The following is a 9,215-nucleotide window of genomic DNA, read 5'->3' as shown; positions in this document are numbered from 1 at the left end:
GTGGGGTGTCCCCGTTTGCCCCGGGGGGTGGTCCTCGGCGCCCCGCGGTGCTGCGCTGAGGGAGCGGGATGGAGGGGAGGGACGGGGACGCGGTCCCCCCGCAAAGGGGCCGCTCTCCCCGGGGCCGGGCGGTGGGACGCGGGGTGCGGAGAGGTGCTGCCGGGGGGGATTTGGGAAATGAAGCTTTTCCAGGAAGGAGGAGATTGTCAGCTCATGGGCAGCATCGTGAAGGGGTGGGCATCAGCGCCGGGCAGCATCTCCGCAGTGAGCGGGAAGGATTTGTGTCTGTAAAGCTTTACGGTGAGGGGGGGGATCTCTCTAGAAATAGTATGTTTGTCAGACACCTCACTTTGCACAAACTCCCTGGGTAAGAGTGCTCATGCCAGTGAGGCTGACTGAAATTTGTATTCCTCGTGTCAGACAGGCTGCATTTGTGCTTGTGTTCTGCAGGAGAGATTAATTTTACCATCATGCGGGAGGGGGCACTGAGGGGCCAAACGAGGTGACGCAGCCGGGCCCATACAGCAGCACACGCTCTGCGTCCCATGTCCCTGGGCTGCTGCTCGTGGGCCACGGGGTGTTTGTGCGACCCTTGGAAAGGTGTGTTCTGCATTAGTCGTTGCAGCTGCGGTGGTGCTGGGGGGGGAGCGAGGAGGTCAGGGCAGAGGAGGTTCGAGCGAACCTGTGTTCCAGGTAACTCAGTGGCATGTGCCGCGCTGGCTGCTGACGGCGAAACTGCTCCTTCTCAGCTCCATCCATCAGCACGGCTCCTGCTGCAGGCTGGGTGGAACCTCGTCTTTTTGGAAGCAGCCGTAATGCTGCGCTTGGGCGATTTGCTGGTTGGGGTGAGCTGAGCCTCTTGATTTTTGGCAGAAGCTGTTAATACCAACGCCGTTCACCCCAGGTGAAGACCGCCTGTACCCGGGCAGGGCCATGTGGGGCGAAGGTGCCCTCAGCGTCGGCGTGGAGGGCAGGTAGTTGGTGCTGGTGGTTATTTGGGGCGAGGGAATGAGCTGCGTCCTGCCCAGGGCCGGCAGCCCAACTGGCAGCTGCGGAGGCTTCGTTGCTCGTTTGCCGGTTTGTTTGGGGGGTTATGCCAGGCACGTGCTCTAACGCCAGCCTCGCCAGGGCAATTAGTCCCTCGCTCAGCCCGTTCTGGTTCTTACGCTTGGCTTTCCTTAGATTATGAATCAATTAAATGTTTCTAGCGGTGATTTGCATAGCGCGGTGTGAGCAGGGTTCTCACACATGCCTCCCGGTGCCGTTTGGAAACGAAGGGCAATTGGGAGAGACAGTCGCACCATATGGCCCTGCTGCATCGCATTAAGGTTTTAGCACTGACTGCTGTTAATTAAATGTAACCCAGCCGTCACCACGCGGCCGGCGCAACGTGACACAGGAATACGCTGGGGCTGATGAACTTGCTGCACGGTGCGTTGTTTGAAAGAGGGTGATGTAAATGTGTTTTGCCGGTGTGTACCTTTGCTTTCTGGCTGCCGTTCTTGATTAACTCCCTCAGAACACAGCGAGGGCTGGTGTGTTCCCTGGGGCCGGCAGCTCTGCCCTGCCTGGCACACGGGAGCAAACACGTGAATGAATGCGCTTAAAGAAATAGCGTGGGTTTATTTGAAGGAAAACAAACTTTGTCGGGGCTCTTGTCCTTCACCAGATATTCCACAAAGCTGTCGCAGGGCTCATACTGTGAGATACTGGGCTGTGTGTTTTGAAATCCTGATCGAAACTAATAATTCACAGAATTTTGCGGTGTGGCTAATACTATAAATAGTTGTTTTGAGGGACTTCTCCTCCGGCAGGATTTTTTCCATACTTATATTGAAACAACTCTTAAATAACTCTTATTTCCCTTTTCATTTCAGAGGAGAATTATTCAGACTGTGGGAGTAGTTCTGCCTTTAAAATTCCCCAGCCAACCAGGCAGCATTGCTGGGGTGGGGGAGGGAAACTTCAGTGGAGATGCTCGTAAGATCTTCTGCGTTCCCTGTCATCCCAATAGTATATCCTTTTAAAAATGCCCGAGAGCTGCAGACGGGGTGTGCTGTCCTCCCTTGATGAATATTTCTTTTTCTTCTGATGCAGAGTTGCTGCTTATTTGCTTTTGACTTGCAGCCTGAGGATACTTGGGGTATTTGTTTGTACGGTTCTGGCCTATTTTTATTTACATCAAATCTGGTTGTCTTTAGTAAAATGTGAAAGTGGTATTTATTGCTCCTCCCGCCCCAAATGGTGCGTGTCCCTTCCTGTCTGTGCCGTGGGCATGGTGTCCCGCGTGGGACGGTGCCTGGCCCCAGCGAGAGGGGAAACGCTGCCTGCAGCATCACGAACCTGAAACCTGAAGGTCTGGGTCTGCCCTGGGAAAGCGGAAGGGGCAGCGGGAGCCGGCCCCGCTGCTGAGCGAGGAGGGGGTTTTGGCCGTCAGCACTGAAATCCTCTCGGCTCCGTTTCCCCTTTCTCGAGCGGCGTGGAGCTGTCTTTCCAAGGCTAGCGCAGGATGCATGCGCTGCGGTTCCTCTTCCAGCCGGGGCTCTGGATGGAAGGGGTGAGGGCAGAGAGCTGGCGTGTCCCGCAGTCAGGTAAATGACGCCCTTGGGTGGCTCTCCTCGGGCATCCGGCAGGTTTAGGCTGTCCTGAATCAGTCTCATGGCTCTGGAGGCGGTGAACAGGATCTTACCGAGGTTTTAGCTTAAGTTCTGCCCCATGTGCTGCATCTGAGGCTGATGCAGGTGTCGTCTGAGACATCGGGAACCTTTTCACTGCCTTTGTTGGGAGCCTCTGGGTCGGTCCTGTGCGCGACAGACATCACACATGCTGCTCCCGTTGGCACGGATGCGAAGGGGTGGGGAGGTGGGAGCTCAGGAGCGACTGACCCCGGGGTTGTCCTGCTGCGGTTCGTTAAAAATCCTTGTTTTCAGTCTCAGAATGAATGGAAGTGGGCATGAGGAGTAGCAGTGCCATTATATGCACTGTCTTGAATATCTCCTGTCTAATGTACGTGGCTTTGTGCTGGTGGCACCTTTCAAAGCCTAAGTGAATATTATAAAAAAAAAAAAAGTCTTGCTGGAGGACCATAAATGTGTTCTGCTGGAGTGTAAATGTGTCCTGCTGCCGGCAGCTCTTCCCGATGCGAGAGGCTGCTGTCGCTGGGGAGAAGGGGGCTGGAGGGGCGGGATGCAGAGCTGCATCTTTGCTGTGGGTTTTTCTGGTGTTTGTTCTGGCGGGGCGCGGTGCAGTCATTTGAATGCAGTGGTGACTAATGCAGCTTCAAAGCCTTCAATGTGTTTTATTTTGCTTTTTGCATTTTTTTTTTTTTTTTTTTTTTCCTGGCAGCATCACGCTGGTGACTCAGGGTCCCTCCACGCTGTGCGGGGTGGGCTGGTCGCTGGTGACCGGCGATCTTGTGGCTTAAGGCAGCAAAATTATGTGAGAGCCCAACCTGTGCATGCGTCGGCTTTGCTCCCTTTTCATCCCAGTTCACCCTGAGATGGACTGGTTCTTCCTGGGGGACTTTCTCATCCTTGCTGTACCCGCGGTGCGGGTGCTCATATGAAATTCCTCGTTGTGGTGCTGCAGCCCTTAGCAAAACCGGCAGTAAGACCCGTCCCGGCGATGGCTCAGCAGCGCGCCCGCTCCTCCGCCTGGCTCCATCCTCTGGTTTGGCCGCGGCGGTTGTCCCGTGTCTGTGCTGGAGGGGCTCCCCCATGGCCTCTCTCCTCCTGGCGGCATGATTTACCGCCCACGTATTTCCTGGGTCGTGGTGATGGAGTCCCAGGGAGTTGTTTCTCTGGCGCAGGTGGGTTAAGCTGGATGGAGTGACCGTAACCAGTTTGTGTGTGTATTTGCTTGTGGGAGCTGTGGTCTCCCCGGCGGAGCTGCTGGAATTGGGTGCCCTCCCCGCTCATGGCCCTTGGCTGTGATGACCACGGTGTTACCGGAGTAGGACATTGCTGGCTGAAGTGCTTCTGTGTGAGAAAATCACTCCAGTGCGCCGTGCTCCCCTGCTGGGAAGACTGTGGTGAGACACTGCCTGGGGGAAAACCTCGGAGCGGTCCAGCGCCTGACGATCTCTCGGTGGCAAATGCAGCTGTACCCAAAGTCAGGTTTTGATCTGTAGATCTTGCGCCATGGACCTGGTTCAGTAAAGCACTTCAGCGTCTGTCTGAGTTTACGCCTCTGGTCTGAAGCCACCCTTATCTCTCCGAGCAGTTAATTCTGCGTTCAAGCACTGTGCTGAATCAGGGCCTGTTTCCTTAAGGAGGAAGTTGGTTAAACACACACCATTTCTCTTTCTACTTTGTAGAGCAAGCTGCAGTTCTAATATTACTGGTTCTCGAGTAGTTGTTTGCTTAAGATGATGAATTCTTTAGCAGGTGTGGACGCCCTTAGAAAGCCCAGCCCAGCCTCGCCGGGACGGGGCTCTGCTCGCACCGCTGGCACCCTCCGGGGCACGGTGGTTTTTCATGTTCTCTTCTTCCAACACGTCCTCCCACGCTCTGTCGTGTCTCCGGCCTCGCCACTGTAAATAATAATTGCTAACAGTTCACAGGACCCACAGCACTCTGCATTTCTGTCCCATTTAGCTGGTCCAGACAGATTCCTGAGGCTTCTCCTGCTGGCGGGTGACTGGGGCAGGTTGGGATGGTGCTGCTGTGGTGGGACGGGGACGGGGTGGGGTGCTGGGGTGCATCCCGCCCGCTGAGGCTCCCCGAGGCAGGGCGTTCGCGTGTCTGGGGGAGATGGAGGTGTGGGGAGGGACGGTGACCTGCCCAGAGCCGTGAGGCGGGCTGCCGGGGCTCCTGGAGCAGCTCAGGTCTTCAGGGTGATGTTTCTTGCTGCAGTCCAGTCCGGTGCCTTGGGAAGGATTTATGGAGAGACGTACCCGCCAAGCCTCCAAATCTTGCTTTGCAGGTTGGTTTTTGGGCTGTCCCTTTTCTCCCCCTGCTTCATCCCTGGCCCAGTAGGTTTTATTGAGTTTGCTGGTCCCAGTGTGGGAAGCAGGGACGGGCGTAGCTGCAGGGATGTTGTCTTGGTGTTGGGACAACGAGGGGTGAATAAGAACGTCCCATGTGCTGTTTAACTCATCGCTTAACGCTGCTGGGTGTGATTTTTTAGGATTAGTTAAATTTCGTCTTTGTTACTCGCTGCAAGGATGCGTTGTGCGGGGCGCGGGGACCCTGCTCCATTTGTCAGGGGATGGCCGAGCGGAGGGGGGACCGTCGTGATGTAGAGGGTACAAAGTGGCAGATTTCAAGTGTGCTGTTAAACTGCTGTTTATGTCCCACCCCATCCTTTGACACCTGGTAGAGCTGTAACTGATAGATGCTGGGAAAGGACTGTAGTATTGATCTAAAAACCTAGCTAACTATATGCAGAGTTTAAATTAATATGATATAGTTAATCTCAGTGTATTCCTTTAATTTAACCTCTGGTTAAACACTGGGGACTTTTTTTCCTTAAACTTTAGAAGACCGGAGGGGAAAAGCAGCAAAGTGAAGAGAGGGTATTGGAAAGAGCCCTCCCAGCGTACGGCTGGGTCCTGCGCTTTCTCTTGCTAATCTCTCCTGTTGGGTTGTTTTATCTTATCAAGCAAAAAGCCCCAGAAATAGAAAGTTTTCCATGGCTAACAGGACAAGCCCAGAGATGCACAAGCCCTGGGCGGCGTGTTGCCTCATTGCTCAAAAAGATAAATAAATAAACCCGTCAAATGGCAGCAGGTTGTAAATGGACAGCGTCAATGTTTTATCTCCGTGGGAGAAAAGGCCTCTCGTGGAAGCAGACGTAACTCGCACTGATGCACGTTGCGTCTCGGCGGCGTTTGGCGTTGCAGAGCTGTCCTGCCTCCGCGTGCCCGGGAAGCTGCCGATCTCCTCTGCCGAGGATGACGGATGGGAAAGCGGGGGCAGCCGCTTGCTTTGGGCTCGTTACAAAGAGAATTCGCAAAATCTTCAGGTATTTTCCCAAGTCAAAGTCTTGGTCTGAGGGACTCCAGCTGCTGAGGAGGCCGAGCAGGGAGGTCTCGCTGGTCGGAGGTAGGTGGTGGTGTGAATCGGTGTGTTTGGGCGTATTTGCTGGCGGCTGCTGCTGCTGCGTGCGGGCTTTCTGCTGCTAATTAGGTGTAATGGGATTCCTGCGGTGTTGCCCTGTCAGTGCTGCAGAGCACGGCCACACGGGATCCTGCCTGGCCGGTACCGGGGCTGGTACGCTCTCCTGCCACCGCACTGGTGGCACTGGGTGGCTTCAACTTCTGCTCCGGCTCCTTCTGCGGCCCTGTTTACGCAGCAACACTGGTGCTGCCCCACTTGCCACTCAAAAGGAAAATTTGCCTTTTTAGTAAATAATGTCTGCAGAGCATCTGCCTGGCAGCGGGGTTTGCCCTCCAGGCGTGGGGATGGCACGGGGACCTCTCAGAGAGGTTACTGTCATCAGAAGGGTCATGGTCGCCAGGGGGGTCCTCTCTACTCCAAACACCAAACCATCCTTGGGTTTCACCCGTGTTTGCAAACCAACTAAACCCAAACCACCTGGTTTAGACCTAAACCAGTGGAGACCTCCAGTGACGGAGCTGCAAGCGTGAGGGAGGGACAGGGCTGCATCACTGCTGCGGGGGATGTCAGGCGGCGCTTCGCGGGAAAACCGAGACCCTTCCCTGCGCTCGCTCTGTGCACGCTGCAGCTGGTGGCAATGCCGCACGTCCTGCCCTGTCCCCTCCCGGCAGCAGGAGACGCCACCAGCTCTCATGATGTCGCGGGGCCACATCCTGCAGCCGTCCCCGAGGTCACCCCGCCTGACGTCAAGCGTCTCCTCCGAGCGAGGGCAGCGGCACCACCGAGCCAGCCCTCCGTCTTAGGCAGCGCAGCTTGCAAAATCAAACCCCAAGCGTAGCCTGCGCTTAGAGGTGTGCGTGAGCCGGCCAAAGGATTTCGGGGTGGAAGGCCAATGGAAAAAATCTTCATTCTTCAGCACTGTCCACTTCAGTGCTCAAACACCTGTGGGGTCTCACAGCACCTTCCAAACTCGTGACATCACTCTTCAAATGTTTTCCTTAACTTTGCTGATATTGGGAGCAATTCTGATTTGCCTTATTTATTTATTTATTTATTTAAAAATGAATGCCGGGATCCTTAACAAACCAGGAACCTGAGCTTTAAGATAACTGCTGCCATTTCATGATTCGCTTTAACATCACTTTAACATCGTTTTAACATCATTTTCTTCAAGGTCCCTTCCAACCTAAACCATTCTATGATCACACAAGGACGGTGGGTTTTTTTTGTAGCTTGTTTGCAGCGTGCCCTCTCGCCTGCTCTCCTCCGGGCTCCCACACGTGCCGGGGCTGGCAGCCCTGCCCCAGCTGGCACTGGGGCACAGCAGTCGCCCACCACTGCTGCATGAACCACAAACTTTGGCCACAAATCAGAGTTTAAGAGCATCACAGGGGGGGATGTTGCGATGCTTTAGACCTTTTCCATCCTAATTTGGGGGGCAACGGTATCTGGTCTCCCGTGCGGGGTTGCAGGAGGTTTTTCTTCGGGTGAAAGCCCCGTGTGATCGCTGGGGTCGGGCTCTTGGACCCGCTGTCATCGCTGGGGCTGGGATCTGGCCACAGATCTGTGCCTTCTCCTTTCGTCACCCCAGCCTACGGATCTGGGGCTTGTGTTGCAGTCGGATTGAAAGATGCCCCATCTGTGGTGTTCGGGAGGTGGGAGTGGGAGGATGGGGGTGGGCAGGATGACTGCAGTCCTATATTTAGGTGTCTAGATGGGCGTCAGTATTGGACTGTTTTACTCTATCCATCTTTATCCCCCTGAGGAACTTTATCTGTGGAGAAAGGGAAATTCCTTTCAGCCACCCAAGTTTTTCACAGTATAGTGATCTGACTTTTTTTTTTTTTTTTTTTAAGAAACTACGTTTCCAAGTGTTACTTTTTTTGACTCGAATGGAAATTATCTTAAAGCGTAAGTGGAGGCATCCTGCTCCTCTTGGCAAACCTGTCACGTGGCTGCTTCCTAAAGCTGTGCTGGGTTTCTAAAATTAGTGTTCCCTGCCGGATACTGAGTGATTAGGTCTGTTAATAGGTGATGGTGACTAAGGAGGTGTCATACTTTAATCCCATAAAGAAATGCCTGGCCGTAATGGGCCTGATCTGGAAGTGTGCTCGGGAACTGGAATTTCTGTGGCCCGTGTTACGTATTTCAGATCTCTCACCATGCGCCTCCTTCGCCCGAGATGCTCGAACCTTCCCGCTCCGGCAGGCTGCGGTCGGGGGGAGCCGGAGGCAGTTGCCCAAATCGGAAAATCCTGGACCAAATAGGCAGAAGGGACTCTCTGCTGGCGCCAGATGCTGAGGTGAACCTGCAACTGGAGCATCCTCAAATTGGCACCTCCAGCAAAGACTTGGCAAATGTCCCTCATTAAAAGGCCGTTCCAGTTGCTCAAAAGGTCATGCATTAAATTACCATGAAACTGTGCAGCTTATCTCTAATTAAAAAAAAAAAAAGAAAAGGCAAGTCTCCCTGCTTTCCCCCAGGCTTACTTGAGACAACTGACTTGGAATGGGAGAATGATAGACAGCTCATGCCAGATGAATGTTAAGTGATAAATGATTTCCCTTTTTCCCCTGGAGATTGATGTTCTCCCCCCGCAGGCAGCAGCTCCCAGCAGTGGCTCAGCTCCTCTCATTCATTCTCGGGCATTCCCGCCTGTGAGCATTCAGCAGAGCTGAGCAGAAATCACTGTTTCCAGAGCAAACAGGGGATATTCCTTTGCTTTCCTGTAAGCCCCAGGTATTCAAAACCGATGAACCAAATGCTAAAGGAAAAAGAAAAAGAAAAAAAAAAAAAGAAGAGAAAAGAAAAGAAGGGTATTTAAAATACGCGCTTGCTGGCTTTGAGCGGGGTGGCAGGGTTGGTGCAGAGATGGGCCCTCAGTCCCGTCTCCTTCTGGGGAGTGAACTCCCTTGCCTTTTTTAGGATATATTTTTTCCAGGTCAGTGACCGCTCTGGAATTTTGGGTAGCGTAAAAAGTCAATTTAACACTGTTTGTACGACAGTTAAAAATTAAAAGGATCAGAAGGGCCCTTAAAGTGGAAGGAGGTTGTTAGCTGCAGTGGGGAGGGTGTGGGGAAGTTGGGGCTTTGAGGGAAGGGGCTGGGGGGGGCGGCAGCCACGAATACGCGGTGACGGTGGTGTCTGGGAGAGGGG

This window comes from Charadrius vociferus, unplaced genomic scaffold (genome assembly GCF_000708025.1).
Source record: "Charadrius vociferus isolate BGI_N301 unplaced genomic scaffold, ASM70802v2 scaffold266, whole genome shotgun sequence".
In the NCBI taxonomy this organism is placed as follows: Eukaryota; Metazoa; Chordata; class Aves; order Charadriiformes; family Charadriidae; genus Charadrius; species Charadrius vociferus.
Note: the sequence above shows the minus strand (reverse complement) of the source record.